Source organism: Pygocentrus nattereri, chromosome 9 (genome assembly GCF_015220715.1).
Source record: "Pygocentrus nattereri isolate fPygNat1 chromosome 9, fPygNat1.pri, whole genome shotgun sequence".
Lineage (NCBI taxonomy): Eukaryota > Metazoa > Chordata > Actinopteri > Characiformes > Serrasalmidae > Pygocentrus > Pygocentrus nattereri.
The window spans coordinates 43,453,480-43,472,584 of NC_051219.1; the positions used below are offsets into that span (position 1 = coordinate 43,453,480).

Here is a 19,105-nt window from a genome sequence, read left to right on the forward strand (position 1 = left end):
GTTTTTTACATTTATGGCATTTGGCAGACGCTCTTATCCAGAGCGACTTACAGTTTGATCGTTTTACACAGGTAGGCCAAGGTGGTGTTAGGAGTCTTGCCCAAGGACTCTTGTTGGTATAGTATAGGATGCCTGCCCAGGTGGGGGACTGAACCCCAGTCTACAGTGTAGGCTACAGTAATTTGCCTTATGATTTGTAAATTTAGATGGACAAACCAAAATATACCCTGGAGATTAAGAGGTTAAACCACCACAACTCCTTTGTGTTTTCTGGTTCAAATTGATATGGATCTACGAGATTTTGGAAATTGACCCCCTTGAAGCGCTCCATGTACTCTCCCATCTTCCAAAATAGTTAAGAAAACCATAAAAATGACCTGTAAACAGAAGCTGCTGCTGCCGTTAGCCTTGCTGAACGGCTGTAGCTGCAGGCGAGTAACAACAAAGGCACGTTAGCTCACGCCCATAGATCTCCACTGAGAATGAGGAACCAATCCCGGAGTTAATGTTTATACTAAAAATACGTTTGAGGCCAAAACTTTACAGCAAAACAATCTCAGATATCAAGCCATGCTTTATAACTGTTTGTGTACTAACTTCTAGCCTTTAGAGCCAGTAAATGTTTCTGACGTTGGTTCCTAGCACTAAATTGGTGAACAGGTCTGACTCGGTAAATGAACGATTGTTCACATCTAAGCCGCCGAGTGACTTAAATAATTTAGCAAAATCGGTGGAGTGCCCCTTTTGAGTTCACGCTGGTGGTGTTGACATTGAATTAATGTCATCGCAACCATTATAACGCCTTCTTCTTTCCACGTCTTACTAAAGGCGTCTTTCACTCGTCAGTGGTGGCTGACTTTGCGCTTGGGGGCTTGACCTGACCTGTTGGAGAGGGATGTGAATGATTTAAAGGAAAAGCTGCCCTTGACTCCCTCCTTGAGTCCTTCAAATGAAGTCAAATACCCCTGCAGAGAAAGAGAGGGAGCGTGAAAAAAGGAACGAATAAGAGCTTCACTTTCCCCCAAGACGGGCAGCTGTGGAACATATTCATAGCACAGTGCCCATAGTGCCCATCTGTTGCTGCGCGGTCGCACTCGTGTGAAAAGGGTCTGTAATGTAGGCCGTGTGCTAGTAAAGCGATACTGAGCTCTGTTCTGTAGGGGCTGTTGAATATTACATGTAGTTGCAGAGCATCATCTTCTCTCCGCCGCGCTCCTGCCGAGCTGCACCCTCGGCCGCCGCACTTTACAGTGCCATTAAGAGCCGGACGGAGAAAGTAAAGACGATGACATGCTCCAAACAAAACGACGTTTCGAGAAGGCCTTTAAATTTACATGTCCGAAAACACACCGTCCGCATTTTCCGATTCTTTCCGTTTTCTTTAAGGTCTAACATTAGCTCTTGTCCTGTGTCCTGTTTTGCAGCAGCTTGAGCAGGTAGATATCCCCCCCCCCCCCACCACCACCCCCCACACCACCCATCGTCATGCCTGTTAAACTGATAAAGCCGTGCTGCAGCACCGGCTTACTTCATGGAACACGAACAGGGCATTAAAGATATTGTAAATATATCAGTTCAACAAAAACGACGGCACATTGCTACAGTGACAGTAGCCGTTAAGATGCTTCTGGTTAAGCTTTAGCCAGTTTATTATTTGCCACGTTTACATGCAGCCTGGTAATCCGTTAATCATCCGACGAATAGCTCAGCCGTAATAGAATACGTCCATGTATGCATCTCCATTGGAATAGTCTAGTCCAACTGAGGCCACTCGGAATACGATTTCTATCTGATTGAACAAGGTGGGTAATCCTGTCAATAATCTGTTAAATAGAATAATATCCGTGTAAACGTCTGTATCCGATTACATTCCCTATCGGAAAGTTTAAGTCCGTTCTGCATGAGCGTCGCGTCACAGTGAGAGTTTATACCGTTCAACACGGCGGAGCAGAAACTGGTCTGCAGAGGAGACGAAGTTCACGCTCTGATCTTTAAAAGACGGCGGTGGGACGGACGTCCAGCTTACGCGTCTCAGAGCACGACGTCTTCCTCTCGGCCTTCTTTAATAAGGACGTGTGAAGGACGTTTTCCTGAGTCTGACGTCATTTTAAAGCAATTAGAAACACAATCACTGCTCACTGCTGCTCATCTCACTCTGACTGGACTCACATGATGCTGGTTGTCATGGTAACGCATGCGCATCATTTTGGATCGGATTACTTGTAGTGAGCATGTAATGAAGATCATCCATCAGATTTTTGAGCAGAGCGAACGTAAACACCTCAGCCTTGATCCGTAATCGGAATGTATTCAATCGGATTGGCAAAAATCTTTGCATGTAAACACAGACAATGTGTCTTAACGTTCCTGCCTGGTCTCTTAGTTGGGGAATGCTGCCAACCACTGTCCCGCTGCTGCTGCTTCTCTGTGCTACAGGCAGGGAACCATTAATGAGGAACAACTACTATTAGAGACCACAGAGACAGATGGGAGGCCAGAGGCGCTGGCGAGGAGTCAATCTTGAATTAGTTTAAGAAAAATATAGCTAAATCCAAGGGATGTCCTGATCCCATCCGAGTTGGATGTGGATCGGAGTTGATCAAGGCATATTTGAATACATCCACTAGTGGCTACATTTTAAGCCTGGTCCTAATCCTTTCCTGCTGAAACCATTTGACCCAAACAAACATTATCCACAGCTAGAAGCAGGGCACAATTTCATAAATTAACAAGCAGTGGAAATTCAGTACTTCCACCAGGCCTGTGCCCATGACCAGTTTGCCAGGGTAATATCTTCCAGTGATGGTCATTTGCTTTTGGTTAATGAGCATAATTAGTGATGTCCTACATTAATAACAGTAGCATAGATTGTTCCGAAAACCTGGCTGTTGAATCAGGTTTTAGAAATCAGTTAAAATGGCTTTTGGCCTCAGGAAAATATCTCGGCGCTCATACAGTCGTCAAACGCCTGTGTTTACATGCGCTTAATAATCTGATGACTGCAGAAAATCCGATTTCGGTAATAATTGGATCCATGCGTTTACATGCACTTGAGTAATCAGATAATGGGGGAACTCTGGGTCTACATGAGTCAGACAGTAATCAGATTTCTGCTTTGCAACCAGCTAATAAACTCATAATAAAACGCGGCGTAACGTAAAATTAAACTTCAGGCCGGTTTAAAAAAAAAAAAAAAAAAACACTTCACCTGAAAATATGAACATGAATCATCTAGAAGATGAAAAATATTTAATTCTTTATTTCCTCAAGCATGTAGTTGGTTTCAGTGCTGCAAAAGTGTTTTGTATATTTTTAACAGTCATTTACTGATGCACAGCATAAACGGGTGGAATGAGCAGCCTATGTATCTGCTGTTGAATTGCATATGATATGGGGTTAATCACTATTATTACTTATTTATTTGTTTATTTATTTATTTATGAAAGGACAAACATTTGGGCTGTGACTCCTAACCTGACCTGCTGGTCCAATTTCCCGCTCATCCAGTTGTTTTTATTATGTGCTGCCACAGACGGGCCGGGCAGTTGATGTATTGTTATCAATTAAAATGAAGAAAATTGATTTTTGACATTTCTGAATCGATTCAGAATCGTCCACGTCTGCATCGCGATGCATCTAAGAATCGAGTTTTCCCCTCACCCCTAGCAGGTACCCATGGTTTTCACTGAATCGGGTGCGTAAATAAATAAATAAATACATTTTTTACATTTTAATTATCTTTAGTTTACTTTTTGATCTTATTCTTTTATTTTATTTTGATTTGATTTGAACTTTTACATTTTAGCTACATTTAAATTATTTTTCACTGTATTTATTATTTATTGTTATATATTTTTTATATGCTTACCTGATTTGAGTTGTACTTTTTTACAATTAAATTTACTTTTGTGTTCTCAACATTTTCAATCCCTTGTTCTAAATCGAAAACATAGTAAATGAGGGTCACCCTTGATGTTCCCAGAGGTTAAATAAGGTTGAGACTGACCGATCGATTCATTGAAAACCCGTCGCCACACCGGCCCTTTGTGGATCAGATAAGGCACCCCTAGCTTACAGTGATGACACTGATCTGATGGCTGGGAATTGAGCTCAGCTTGACTTTTACCTTGGCTGGTTGATTCTCTGGACCGCTGGTGTGTGTGCGTGCGTGTGTGCGTGCGTGTGTGCGTGCGTGTGTGTGTGTGTGTGCGCGCGGCACATGCTGATTGGGAGCTGGAATGTGTCTCTTGGCTGGGATTCAGTCCTTTGCTCAGTGCCACTGTATTAGGCAAGGCATGCCAATAGGCATGATAAGGACTGTAAACAGGCTCGACAGCTTGTGCCTTACGGAGACTGAGAGCATCAAAAGTCAGAGGTTTGTGTGTTTCATTCTCTCAAAAGGATGTAGATTATCTCTCAAAATCAATTATGGATCTTTTTAATACAGCATATTTTTTGAAAGATTAGATTTCTCAACAATAGAAATGTGGCTTTAGCTCATCTGCTGCCGCACAGTTTGTGCTGGTCATCCTCTAGTCCATCAGTGGTCACAGGACGCTGTCGGCTGGATATTTTTGGTTGGTGGACTATTCTCAGTCCAGCAGCGACACTGAGGTGTTTAAAAACTCCAGCAGCACTGCTGTGTCTGATCCACTCAGACCAGCGCAACACACACTAACACACCACCACCACGTCAGAGTCACTGCAGTGCTGAGAATGATCCACCACCCAAATAGCACCTGCTCTGTGAGGGTCCATGGGGGTCCTGACCACTGAAGAACAGGGTAACAGAGTATCAGAGAAACAGATGGACTACAGTCTGTAACTGTAGAACTACAGAGTGCAGCTATACGGTCAGTGGAGCTGATAAAGTGGACAGTGAGCGTAGAAACGAGGAGGAGGTCATGATGTCATGCCGGATCTTTGCATGTCTGCAAAAAGAAAACCGTGTAGATTAAGAACGCGCTGAAAGTGTCAAACGAGCACAAACACAAAAGAGAAGTTTTGCTTCTTAATCAAGTGAATAGTTTGAGATGAATTGGTTAGTGTTTGTCTCCAGTGAGTTAAACGGAGAGAGAGACATTAAGAATGTGTTGGTGGTTTTAAATGGGCAGAAATAATCGATCTGTTTATGGTCTTTAGGGAGTAATTGCTGTGTCACATCGATTAACAAGGTTTAGATAAGGCCCAGTCATCCGCAGCGAGGCCGAGTGGCTCACTTCACCTTTCGATTAGACAACTAAAGCATCTTCCTACCAGACTGTAATGAATACAGACGGTTTGATTAGTTATAAATGCTTTTTTTGCTTACTTTATTTACTTTTTTTGTGTGCGCTCTAAAAAAATCAGTCCTTTCAATGGATAATTATTTTGTCAATATAGTGTATTTTTACATATTTTTAAAAGTATTCGCTCGTCTGGCTTCACACGCATATGAACTTGAGTGACATCCCATTCTTAATCCATAGGGTTTAATATGATGTCGGCCCACCCTTTGCAGCTATAACAGCTTCAACTCTTCTGGGAAGGCTTTCCACAAGGGTTAGGAGTGTGTTTATGGGAATTTTTGACCGTTCTTCCAGAAGCGCATTTGTGAGGTCAGACACTGATGTTGGACGAGAAGGCCTGGCTCACAGTCTCCGCTCTAATTCATCCCAAAGGTGTTCTATGGGGTTGAGGTCAGGACTCTGTGCAGGCCAGTCAAGTTCTTCCAAACCAAACTGGCTCATCCGTGTCTTTATGGACCTGCTTTGTGCACTGGTGTGCAGTCATGTTGGAACAGGAAGGGGCCGTCCCCAAACTGTTCCCACAAATTTGGGAGCAGGAAATTGTCCAAAATCCACTGCTCTAGAGTCCAGTGGCGGCGCTTTACTCCACTGCATTCCACGCTTTGCGTTGCGCTTGGTGATGTAAGGCTTGGATGCAGCTGCTCGGCCATGGAGACCCATTCCATGAAGCTCTCTACGCTGTTCTTGAGCTGATCTGAAGGCCACATGAAGTTTGGAGGTCTGTAGTGATTGACTCTGCAGAAAGTCAGTGACCTCTGTGCACTATGGACCTCAGGACTTGCTGCACAGGTGGCGTCCGATCACGGCACCACTCTGGAATTCACTGAGCTCCTGAGAGCGACCCATTCTTTCACTAATGTCTGTAGAAGCAGTCTGCAGGCCGAGGGGCTCGGCTTTATACACCTGTGGCCATGGAAGTGACTGGAACACCTGAATTCAGTGATTTGAATGGGTGAGTGAAAACTCTTGGCAGTATAGTGTATGTAAGTGTAAAGTTCTTTATACCCCTTTTAATAGGTATAAAATGTTTACATTAGGTATGTGTTAACACTTAGTCTTATACCGTCTAAAAGGAGCCACCTGATTTGATCAGCTACATCGGATAATGTTCTCTGGGTATGTGTGTGCATCAAACCATGGATCATTTGGTGCTGGAGCATCATTGTCTGTAATATTTTCTGAATTTAAGCACTCTCTGATGTTCAGAGGTGTAAGTATATGGGATAAATGTGTGGGCAAGTGACAAATTCAAAAATGCTGAAATTGGCTTTTTATTAGAATTTTTTGTTCCACCTTAAATGGGCAGCTGTTACATTAAGGCACCTGTACAGGTGCCAGAATGTAACTCCTGCTCCATTTAAGGTGCAGTAAAAAATTTGAACAAAAAGCTGGCAAATTAAAATCTCCAGCCTTTAGAAATTGAGACAAACAGTATTTAACACGATTTCTGCCTGGCCTGTGGCGCTAGTGTTAAAAACAGAGGTGGACGAAGTTCACAAACCATGTACTGGAGTTAAAGTCGAGATACCCAAGGTAAAATATCCCTCCAGTAAAAGTAGAAGTTCCTCCCTTTAGACCTCCACTTGAGTAAAAGTACTAAAGTCTTTACCTTCAAATGTACTTAAGTATAAAGTAAAAGTACTAAAAGAGTAATTCTGGCTCTGATGTCCTGTTATCATTTTTATAACCAGACTGGCTTCATGAACTCATTTCAGGTGAAAGTCCTCCAGCGTCTCTCTTGGTAAACCAGTCTTTTAATAGAACGTCATTAATTAGTGACGCTGACGTCTATTAAAATGATCAGAAGCACAAAACACTGAAGGTAAACAGTTTCCATCAGGGAGAACCGAGTGGCTCTGAAATCACTTTTTACACACAAGCAAAGTTTCAGTTTCAGATTTATTTACAACTTAGTTCCAAGTTTAAGTTGAATAAAAACTGGCTTTAAACTCAGGATCACAGATGAGCTCCTTTACTATGTTGATCTGTAGGCGTCTGTTCATAAACAGTAGAGTACAGTAACAAATTACATTTACTTAGTTACTTTCCACCACTGGGTAATAAGCAATACTGACAGGTTTATTAATATGTCCTTTAAATAACAATATTTGAGTTTTACTTTAGTTCTTAAAGTCTTTCCAGAATAATGAGCCACTGCTGACGTGAAATAGGTTTATTTGGGCTTCTACAGTGGTTTTTCTGCCCATACTGCCCACTACTACTTTACATTGGTGTATGCAGTGCACAGCACCCATATGCATTTGTTACTAAATGTACGGTACATCACTGGATGGTCAGGGCTTCTGTCTGACCTTCTTCATGACCGTGTTGGGACGAGTGATTACAGTGAAGATAAGTGATGTTTTGTCCTGGGGTCTGAGGTGCCGTATGGAGACGAGAGCGAGCTGTGAAGACTAATTGCTGCTATGAGGGCTTTCTGACGCCACCGGCAGAGGACTGCCTGGTTGTTATGGTGATGAGGAGGATGGGTGCTCACCAGTAATCAAATGGGCTGCACTGATGAATGTGGACTCGGGGGGGGAGAGAGGGGGGGGGGGCATGGTATGAAGCTCAACAGATGCTAATTTCAGAAGTCTGTCCAAGGCCTGCTTCACTCAGACACTATAGGAGGCAAATCCAGCCAAAAAGAGAGTAAAATTCACGCAATAAAACATAAATTCAAACCTTTTTTTGCCATTTCTTTATTCACACATCTGCGCAAATATCCTGCCAAAACTGAAAATGAAACGAAGTCTCCAAGTCTGAAGTCTTGAGAAAAACATGTACACTCACCCGCCACTTCATTAGTTTAGTTGCCTGTTAACACAAATAGCTGATCAGCCAATCACGCGGCCGCAACTCACTGCATTTAGGCATGTAGAGGTGGTCAAGACAACCTGCTGAAGTGCAGACCGAGCATCAGAACGGGGAAGAAAGGGGATTTAAGGGGCTTTGAACGTGGCGTGGTTGTTGGTGCCAGACGGGCTGGTCTGAGTATTTCAGAAACTGCTGATCTGCTGGGATTTTCACGCTCAACCATCTCTAGGGTTTACAGAGAACGGCCTGAAAAAGAGGAAATATCCAGTGAGCGGTCAGTTGTGTGGACGAGAATGCCTTGTTGATGTGAGAGGTCAGAGGAGAACGGGCAGACTGGTTCCAGATGATAGAAAGGCAGCAGGAACTCAAATAACCAACCAGAATCTCTGAGGAACGTTTCCAACACCTTGTTGAAAGTCTGACAAGAAGAATTAAGGCAGTTCTGACGGCAAAAGGGGGTCCAACCTTTTACTAGCAAGGTGTACCTAATAAAGTGCCTGGTGAGTGTATATTGTGAACACACAACACGCTTTGAAAATGCCTGTTGCCTTTTATATTGTGTGTAAATTTCATGATGAATAGACTAAAAGAAACGACCCAGAATGACCTGGAAAGACATCTGGTTCCATTGACTTACATTAAAAGTAAAGCAGGTTTTTTCCTTCTCCTGTAAAGTTACCATTTTGGAAGTTGTGTTGCGCTCGTATGAGTGGATCAGACACATCAGTGCTGCTGGAGTTTTTAAACACCTGCGTCCACTCTGTTAGACACTCCCACCTTGTCTACACATTTCCCACACAGAAGGATGCACTGCTAGAGGCTCCCACTCGTTACACATCTGAGCAATTCACAGACCCTCTATTCTTCCAGCTCTGCCGTCAGACAACCTCCCCTCCCAGTCCTCACCGTTCCCACATCACCATATAAAAGGCACAAAAAGCCCTCAGCGTTGACCTTGCTCGTCGATCAGACACAGCAGTGCTGCTGGAGTTTTTAAACACTGTGTCCACTCACTGTCCACTCTATTAGACACTCCTACCTGGTCGGTCCACCTTGTAGATGTAAAGTCAGAGACGACAGCTCATCTGCTGCTGCACAGTTTGTGTTGGTCATCCTCTAGTCCTTCATCAGTGGTCACAGGACGCTGTTGGCTGGATATTTTTGGTTGGTAGACTTTTCTCAGTCCAGCAGCACTGCTGCGTCTGATCCACTCAGACCAGCGCAACACACACTAACTCATCACCACCACGTCAGTGTTTCTGCAGTGCTGAGAATGACCCACCACCCAAACAGTACCTGCTCTGTGAGGGTCCATGGTGGTCCTGATGGACTACAGTCTGTAACTGTAGAACTACAAAGTGCAGCTATACAGAAAGTGGAGCTGATAAAATGGACATTGAGCGTAGAAACAAGGAGGTGGTCATGATGTTACGCCTGATTGGTGTTTTTATACTGGGAGGCCTGTAGAACTACTCCGTCACCCAGACCTTCACAGAGGTAAAGTCTACTTCTGCCTATGGATGCATTTGTGCAATTTTGCGCTGACATGTGGAAAAAGAAGTGGCAGTGGGAGGTTTTCCTTCACATTTGATTGTTTTAATTTTCATTTCTTCATTTTGGCTGGATTTCCCCCCAGTTCAGACACAGGATGCTGCTAAACAGATCAAAGGGAGATCCATGCAGGACGCTTATGTAAAGACTAAGGACAGGGCAGACTTGTCTCACCAGCATGTAAACTCTCCTCAAAGCAAATCTGTCAGAAGACCAAGTTTCCGCTCCAGCAGATTAGAGCTCGGACGGATTAGCCAAGTCGTAAGCGTGTTGTTTTGTTTTGCTTCTGTTTCTTTGGCTTCGTCACCCAGGTTTTGCGTCTTAGCACAGATCCACTGGTCTATGAAGGATATGGGTCAGTGGTTTCCGCCTGAGCTCTGACCTCTGCCTTATCGCCGTTCCTTCATCCGATGAGCCGTGTTTTACCTGTAATTGAGCTGACCGGGTCAGATGCGGTGGTCTTTGTAGGGCACTATTTCTTCGGGTTCATCTTGACCTGTTTTGTTACAGTACATTCTCAGAAATTAAGGTCCTAAAATCTCACTGGTGCCCCTCTCGTCACTGGGGTGGGACCCTCAAGGCTCCATCTCGGTGCCTTTAGTCAGGGAACATAACTGAACCATAATCCACTGAAATGATCTGTTCTAAGCTGGACTGACTCCACACACCCCGCCCCGCCTCGCCTCCAGGCTTTTACTTTACTGCTCTGTTTTAAAACATTCGGTTATGAAAAGGAACAAACACCAACTTTTCACCTGGAGAACCTGATTTAAGCTCTGTAATCAGCCCTTAGAACCACTGTAGAACCTTTGAGGGAACATCTACACTGTTTGTACTTTGATGAACTGAGAATGTGCCTGAACAGAACCCTAACAGTGTAGGATAAGCTTCCAGCCTGTCGCACGGTGATCCTTGGTGAAGGGATAGTTTTAGCAGTCAAGGTTCACTGAAAACATGAATTGCAACTCCTTGAACTCTGGCCTCATAAACGTGGTTGCAGCGTTACACATTAATCATTCTGCTCTTGTAATCAGTAGCTTCATGCTCATTGGTCTGTCATGAATGATTGATTTAGTTACATGGACAGGCATAACATTGCCACATTATCTTTAGCATTCAGACTCAGACCTCGTCCTTCTGATGCTTTGGGTATCCGTCTTCAGAAGAGCTGGAATATCATAAAATTGTAAATTAATAAGTGTTGCTATACATATATATCTCAAAGCATTCGCTCGTCTGGCTTCACACGCATATGAAATTGAGCGACATCCCATTCTTAATCCATAGGGTTTAATATGATGTCGGCCCACCCTTTGCAGCTATAACAGCTTCAACTCTTCTGGGAAGGCTTTCCACAAGGGTTAGGAGTGTGTTCATGGGAATTTCTGACCGTTCTTCCAGAAGCTCATTTGTGAGGTCAGACACTGATGTTGGACGAGAAGGCCTGGCTCACAGTCTCCGCTCTAATTCATCCCAAAGGTGTTCTATGAGGTTGAGGTCAGGACTCTGTGCAGGCCAGTCAAGTTCTTCCACACCAAACTTGATCATCCGTGTCTTTATGGACCTGCTTTGTGCACTGGTGTGCAGTCATGTTGGAACAGGAAGGGGCCGTCCCCAAACTGTTCCCACAAAGTTGGGAGCAGGAAATTGTCCAAAATCCGCTGACCCCGCTCTGTCATTTTACGTGGCCGACCACTTCGTGGCTGAGCTGCTGTCGTTCCCAATCACTTCCACTTTGTTATAATCCCACTGACAGTGGACTGTGGAATATTTAGTAGTGAGGAAATTTCACGACTGGACTTGCTGCACAGGTGGCGTCCGATCACGGCACCACGCTGGAATTCACTGAGCTCCTGAGAGTGACCCATTCTTTCACTAATGTCTGTAGAAGCAGTCTGCAGGCCTAGGGGCTCGGCTTTATACACCTGTGGCCATGGAAGTGACTGGAACACCTGAATTCAATGATTTGGATGGGCGAGTGAAAACTTTTGGAAATGGACTGTGTGTATTTAAGCTTTCTAAGCTGTTTCATTGTTTACCTTAAAGAGCTATTAGCTTACTTTTTCCAGCTATTTTGTGGTTTAGTCTTGCAATGTGCTGTAGTGCTCGCACACTTCTCCTACCCTTGCAAGGTATATAGGCCAACCTTGGCAGCGCCATATTTCTCTCATAATTAGGTCCCTATACAACATTGGATATTCATCACTACAGTTGTAGCTGGCTGTGGATATTTGTCTCCTACCAAACCATTCGCTTAGGCTCTTTGATGATTTTAAATCTTTTGGGTGTTTCTAAAGAAAACCACTTCTGATTCTGTAAATAATGTACAGTAAATGTATTCAAAATGATTCATATTACATTGTGCTGTACATGAGAATATGAGCACATTGCTCCATTTCATTCTTCGCTCTTGTCTTTGATTTTGACGGCACTCGTTTGCACCACCCTATTCCGTCCATTCTCCTTTTTTTATGTGTCTGTTCTCCGTAGCCACCTGCTGCATGATCTAAACCTGTTGTGCTCGTCTAGCTGTGGTGGTGGTCTACCTGTCACAACTATTCATAACCCACCATTTCAATCCCAGCTGGAAATGCCAGCCAGAAATAGAGCTGTCTGTCAGTGAAATTGAAGTGCCCTTTTTAAAGATTTCTGTTTCTCTTTGTTGTGCATGTTTCTCAGTCTTGATTTCCATTTGAAACCTGTCTAATGTGTTCAGGCTGACTGCGATTCATGATCACTGCATGGCTAGAGCTTTTCCACCTTACGAATCTAGAACTTGCAATTGCGTTTGCCTTTGATTCCTTTTGCTGGAGTCTAAAGGAGCTTTCCCACCAATCTTGTTTGGTTTAAACTAATCAGACTTTAGTGTTTTTTAGCTGTGAGCCAGAGTCATATGTAGGGATGTGCAGGCTGACTTTGGCTGAAATTAATGCAAGGCCGGTCAATTTTATTGCACAATCACAGGGTTCAACAATAACGATTGCCTGAATGCCCGGGGCAAGTGAAACGCGATGTCGGGACAACAGCACGAAATCATGTCCATGTTGGGGTGGGGGCCGCAGTGTGTTAACAGAACCGTGTAACTGAGACCAAATTCAGTTCACTTGAATATTTAACCCCTCGCTATACAAAAATGGCCTTATCCATTCGTCCAGTTAAAATAAACCAGTCATTTTATTTGTGGACAGTTGACATCAGAGTGGTGTGCATGTGTACGGAAAAACCTGTGCCACGCTGGACTCTAGAGCAGTGGAGACTTCATTGAGCTTCATAGAATGGGTTTCCATGGCCGAGCAGCTGCATCCAAGCCTTACATCACCAAGCGCAATGCAAAGCGTGGAATGCAGTGGAGTAAAGCGCCGCCACTGGACTCTAGAGCAGTGGAGACGTGTTCTCTGGAGTGACCAATCACGCCTCTCCGTCTGGCAGTCCGATGGATGAGTCTGGGTTTGGCGGTTGCCAGGAGACGGTACTTGTGCCGAGTGTAAAGTTTGGTGGAGGGGGGATCATGGTGTGGGGTTGTTTTTCAGGAGTTGGGCTCGGCCCCTTAGTTCCAGTGAAAGGAACTCTTAAAGCTTCAGCACCAAGAGATTTTGGACAATTTCATGCTCCCGACTTTGTGGGGACGCTCAAGTTCATGTGCGTGTGAAGCCAGACGAGCGAATGCTTTTGGAGATGCAGTGTACGTCAGCTGTGTTTGTTCTCAGATGAGTGCAAAACACTTCCAAGTACTTTTGCAATTGTTTGTCTAGCAGATCTGAATTTGCAGCATAACAGGTTTGTGCGTTTTTTTGTTTATTAATTTTTTTTATTGTTCAAAATGGCTCTCACCCTCTCAGGCCCATCAAAGTAATGCAGTCTTAATGATCTGAAATCCCAGTGCAATATACTGAGAACACAAACCACCTCAATTTGCTTTCCTTTTTATTAGCACTTTATATTAAAGCTGATTTCTTTCTCTCTCCTTCCACCCACGGATGGCCCCCAACACTGTGCTCTTCTCCGAGGTCTCCAGAAGACTGCAATTACTGTCTCATCTGCAAATCCTTGCCCTCGTTGCTAATTAGGGGCGGAAGAGAGAAATGGAAAGAGATGGAGACAGGAGCATGAATTGGACGATGAAAGAGCGAGTAGTCGTGCTTTATTGTGCCGCGAATGTGGACGGAGATGGAGGGAGGAGAGATGGAGAAGCAGTGTAACCTCCTATTACTGCTGCTTTAACCCTCACCCGTCCGCCCACACTCGACGCGAGATTTAGCATTTCACCACAATCCACACAGGGAATTATCTCCCGTCAGTGGAGCAGGACTAGAGAAGAGATGAATGGAAATAACTAGGGCTGCGCTGATAAAGGAATGCTAGGCCGAGGCCAGCGTCCAATATTTTTAATGCTAATTAATTGTTTTTATTGGAACTCATGCGTAAGCGTTTATCATATATACAAAGACTGTATCTACATGGGTTAACATTAGAGAGAAATGCTACATACCCTGCTGTCAGAACAAAACATTGTATCTCCATTTTTGACATTTTCCAGGTTTTTTACATAATTTAAAAATACCTTTTTGTCCTTTATATTGTGTCAAACTATAATGATGAATGCACAGAAAGAAACGGCCCAAAATTGCTTAGAAATATGTCTGGTTCCATTGACTTACATTAAAAGTAAAGTAGGTTTTTTTTCCTTCTCCTGTAAAGTTACCATTCTGGAGATACGAGGTTTTGTTCCAACAACAGCGATGTTGGGCTACAAACAAAGCAAGTATTTGAGATGGTTGTAGTTGTTTAAGCTGACTGCACCCGTTTTCCATAGTCATTAGATTTAAGTCATATTATGTGTCAACAAACGAAAAGGTGCTTGCTTTGAGGCAAATTAATGTAAATTATTAAACTGTCTGTTCTGGTCCTAAAATCTGTTTGGCTGATCTGCGTTCAAAGCCGTCGTGGAATCCACGATACACCACGGCTATGACCGCCTCACAGCAACCGAACTTTGATTAAAAAATGAAAAGCCCTTCTGCTGTTAATGGATTAGTCTTTGACAGCACTGAGTGAACTGATTAAGTAAGAGCCCTTTTTTTGGTTCATCTGAGAGGATGACAACTTGTGTTAACCAGAGCTGTCTTTACCAGAACTAGGCTGGTCAGCTAGCTTGCAGACTCAAAGATGGCAAACATGCTAAACCACTCCAACATTCATATCACAGCCTTGAATTAAAGTACTCATGATGAGAGTTGAAGCTGTTATAGCTGCAAAGGGTGGGCCAATATCATATTAAACCCTATGGATTAAGAATGGGATCCCTCTCAAGTTCATGTTTGTGTGAAGGCAGACGAGCGAATACTTTTGACAATATAGTGTATGTATGTGTCCATATATATATATATATATTGTGCTGGTCTGAGTGGATCAGACACAGCAGTGCTGCTGGAGTTTTTAAACACCTCAGTGTCGCTGCTGGACTGAGACTAGTCCACCAACCAAAAATATCCAGCCAACAGCGTCCTGTGACCACTGATGAAGGACTAGAGGATGACCAACACAAACTGTGCAGCAGCAGATGAGCTGTCGTCTCTGACTTTACATCTACAAGGTGGACCGACCAGGTAGGAGTGTCTAATAGAGTGGACAGTGAGTGGACACAGTGTTTAGAAACTCCAGCAGCACTGCTGTGTCTGATCGACGAGCAAGGTCAACGCTGAGGGCTTTTTGTGCCTTTTATATGGTGATGTGGGAACGGTGAGGACTGGGAGGGGAGGTTGTCTGATGGCAGAGCTGGAAGAATAGAGGGTCTGTGAATTGCTCAGATGTGTAATGAGTGGGACCCTCATGTGTGGATACAGTTAGGTCCAGAAATCTTTGGACAGCGACACAATCTTCATGATTTTGGCTCTGCATGGCACCACACTGGATTTGAAATGAAACAACTGAGATGCAATTGAATTGTCGACTTTCAGGTTTAATTCAAGGGGTTGAACAGAAATATCCTCTGAAATGTTTCAGAATTGCGACTATTTTTCTACAGAGGCTCCTCATCGCAGGGGCTCAGAACTAATTGGACAAATTAACTTTACCATAAATAAAATGTTCATTTTTAATACTTTGTTGAGAATCCTTTGCAGGCAATGACTGCCTGAAGTCTGGAACCCATGGACATCGCCAAACACTGGGTTTCCTCCTTTGTGATGCTTTGACAGGCCTTTACTGCAGCTGTCTGCAGTTGTTCCTTGTTTGGGGCTCTTTCTGCCTTAAATTTTATCTTAAGCAAGTGAAATGCTTGCTCGATTGGGTTGAGATCTTCTTTGGATTAAAAAACTCCTGGGTTGCTTTTGCCGTAGGTTGTCATTGTCCATCTGCACTGTGAAGCGACGTCCAATCAACCTTGTTGCATTTGGTTGAATCTGAGCAGAAAGTATATCCCTGTACACTTCAGAATTCATCTGGGTGCTTCTGTCTTCTGTCACATCAATAAACACTAGTGACCCAGTGCCATCGGAAGCCATGCATGCCTATGCCGTCACACGGCCTCCACCATGTTTTACAGAAGGTCTGGTGTGCTTTGGATCATGAGCCGTTCAAAGCCAAATCTTCTTCCCATCATTCTGGTACAGGTTGATCGTAGTTTCATCTTTCCAAAGAATGCTGTTCCAGAACTGGGCTGGCTTCTTTAGATTTTTTTTTTTTTTTTTTTTTGGGCGAAGTCTAATCTGGCCTTTCTATTTTTGAGGCTAATTAATGAATTCCACCTTGTGGTGAACCCTCTGTATTTGCCCTCATGACTGATGACATTACTGATACACGTACTTCCTGGAGAGTGTTCTTCACTTGGGTGGATGTCGTAAAGGGTTGTTCTTCACCATGGACAGGATTCTGCAATCATCCACCACTGTTGTCTTCTGTGGATGTCCAGGCCTTTTTGAGTTCCCAAGCTCACCAGTGCGCTCTTTTTTTGTTTTCCCCAGAATGTACCAAACTGTTGATTTTGGCCATTCCTAATATTTTCTGCTATCTCTCTGATGGATTTCTTCTTTTTTTCAGCCTAATGATAGTCTGTTTCACTTCCATTGAGAGCTCCTTTGACCACATGTTGTGGGTTCACAGCAGCAGCTTCCGAATGCAAATGCCACACCTGGAATCAACTCCAGACCTTTTGGATGGATTAATGAGGGAATAGCCCATGCAGCCCATAAAATAGCTTTTGAGATAATTGTCCAATTACCTTTGGTCCCTTGAAAAAGAGGCAGCTGCATATTAAAGAGCTGTAATTCCTAAATCCTTCCTCCAATTAGAATGTGAATAAATTAAAGCTGCGAGTCTGCACTTTAAGCCCATGTTGATTATACAACTGTATCTTGAATATCTTTCGGTAAACAGCTAAAATGCCAAAACTTGTGTCACTGTCAAATTTCTCACTATTTCTGGGCCTAATTGTATGTTTGTGTCTGTCTCTCATGTGGAAGTCGGGGCAGCATGTGATGCCAGTTATGACTAAGTATTACTGCTTTTGATCTCAACTTGTTGCGGAAAATGTAAGTTGCATTCATTATTTCCTCATGGTCTTGAAGGGAAAGAAGAAATGGAGCAATATAAGAGGCCAGAGCACAGTGTTATCTTTCCATGCACCCTGTAGGGATGAGTTTACAGTTTGTTCTGTTTAAACAAATCTTTTGGAGAGCGAACTGAACTGATTCACCTCCTTGGAAAGGTTGTTCATCTCCACCGCACCCAGTGCAGTGATGTACGTTAACGAGTTCTAGCTATGATGTTAAAGAAAACTGAAATGGTTTTTAAGCCCTCAACCTCTAAAGGATGTCCGTCCAGTGGTAATTTGCAGGATTGGGTTATTTAGCCGGTGAAACCTCATCATCAACAACTGCTTGGTCCAAATAGGATCATGGTAGCAGTTGGGAAAGCAGATAATCCCATGCGACCCTGTCCTCGCAACTTCCTCCAGCTCATTTCGGGGGACCTCGAGCTGCTCCCAGACCAACTTGGAGATATAATCCCTACTTCGGGTAGCTGTCACCAACTTCATTCTTTCAGTCATTACCCACAGCTCATGATCACAGGTGACAGCCTGGATGTAGACTGACCGATAAACAGAGCTTTGTATAATGGCTCAGCTCCCTCTTCACCACTACAGTCCGGTACAGTGACCACATTTAATGCCTTTATTTGTCCCAGCCTTTGGGCTATCTCATGATCCCTCTTCCTGTCATTCGTGAGCAAGACCCTGATATACTTAAACTCCTTCACCAAGGAGGCAGATTCTTTCCCCTTACCTGGAGTGGGAATTACCCTCCTTTTCCGTCCTAGGACCTTGGACTCAGATTTGGAGGTGCTGATCCGCAGAACAACTGCTTCACACTTGGCTGCAAACTGCTCCAGTGATTGCTGGAGGCATCCATGCTATCCAGCCAAAAGGACATAATCGTCTGCAAATAGCTGAGACTCCGCCCTCCTGATCTTGGATGAATATCACGACCAGGAGTGGAGACAACTCTGTAAAACAGTGAAGCAACATAAGTTTGATGGCGTGCAAGTAATGCAGAGCATTAATATTTCAAAACCAAGTGCTTTGATTTTAAAGGCTTTGCCCAGTTTGTAAAATCTCTATTTTTTTAAACATTTGCGTGCAAAATGTTATACATTTCTTATACCTTCATTCCAACCCCCCAAAACATTATTAAAAGGGATGTATTTTCTTTTTTCTCTCTGTTGCCTTTCACCATTTTGCTATGTGGGCATGGGCCCCAGAGGATTGATTGGCAGCCTTTGCATCAGTTGTAACCGGCCAGTTAGTGTGGCGCAGGATGAAAATCAGATCAGATCAATGTGGCCTTGCATCTGTCAACCTGAAAAGGGAAATGAACAAGAACATGGCCCTTCACCTGAAGGTCATAGCCCTGTCGCAGCGTCCAGTGGTGCTGCTGACAGCCAGATTTGTGTTTGTTAGAGAGATAATCGAAGGTTTTGCATTTCAACTGTGTTATTAACACGAAGCCGACCTTAGCACCTTACACGCCAGATTCTTGTTAGGATTTTCCCGTTCAGCCTTAAATGGTGCAGCAGTTATGTTTTTGCACCTGAGGCTTCTTATTTGATTTTTTTTTTTTTTTCCGTTCCCCCTTAAGTGGTGCGGCAGAGATATTTTGGCTTCTTTTCTTAATTTTCCCTTTTCACCTTAAATGATGCTGTGGCAGAATATAACTGCTGCACTGTTTTAAGATAAAATGGGAAAATTGGAACAAGAAACTGGCGAAAAGGAAACCAACTTCAGCCTCCAATTATAAACTCCAGGATGTAGAGAGTGAGCGTTCTTCCTCTGGCACTCTTTTGTAAATGAGTGCCATCTCCTGGTAGCTGTTATGTCATTCCAGTATTAGATGCGAAGCATGTGAAATGCGGAAGCATCGGTAAGTAGTCACTGTAGTCAGTTAGTGTTATCT

General features: G+C 43.6%; 1 protein-coding gene across 3 annotated transcripts in view; it reads left to right on the forward strand.

Moving 5' to 3' along the window:
* The window catches only part of ndrg3b (ndrg family member 3b), a 106,971-nt gene that overhangs the window by 16,740 nt on the left and 71,126 nt on the right, over nt 1-19,105 (forward strand). Inside the window, exon 1 of one of the 3 annotated variants that reach the window (XM_037541327.1) lies at nt 4,293-4,375. The exons of the other annotated variants lie outside the window; for them this stretch is intronic. The gene's annotated coding sequence lies outside the window, so the exon portion shown is untranslated. Of the gene's footprint in view, nt 1-4,292; nt 4,376-19,105 lie in introns of those variants that run through there. 3 annotated transcript variants of the gene reach the window in all.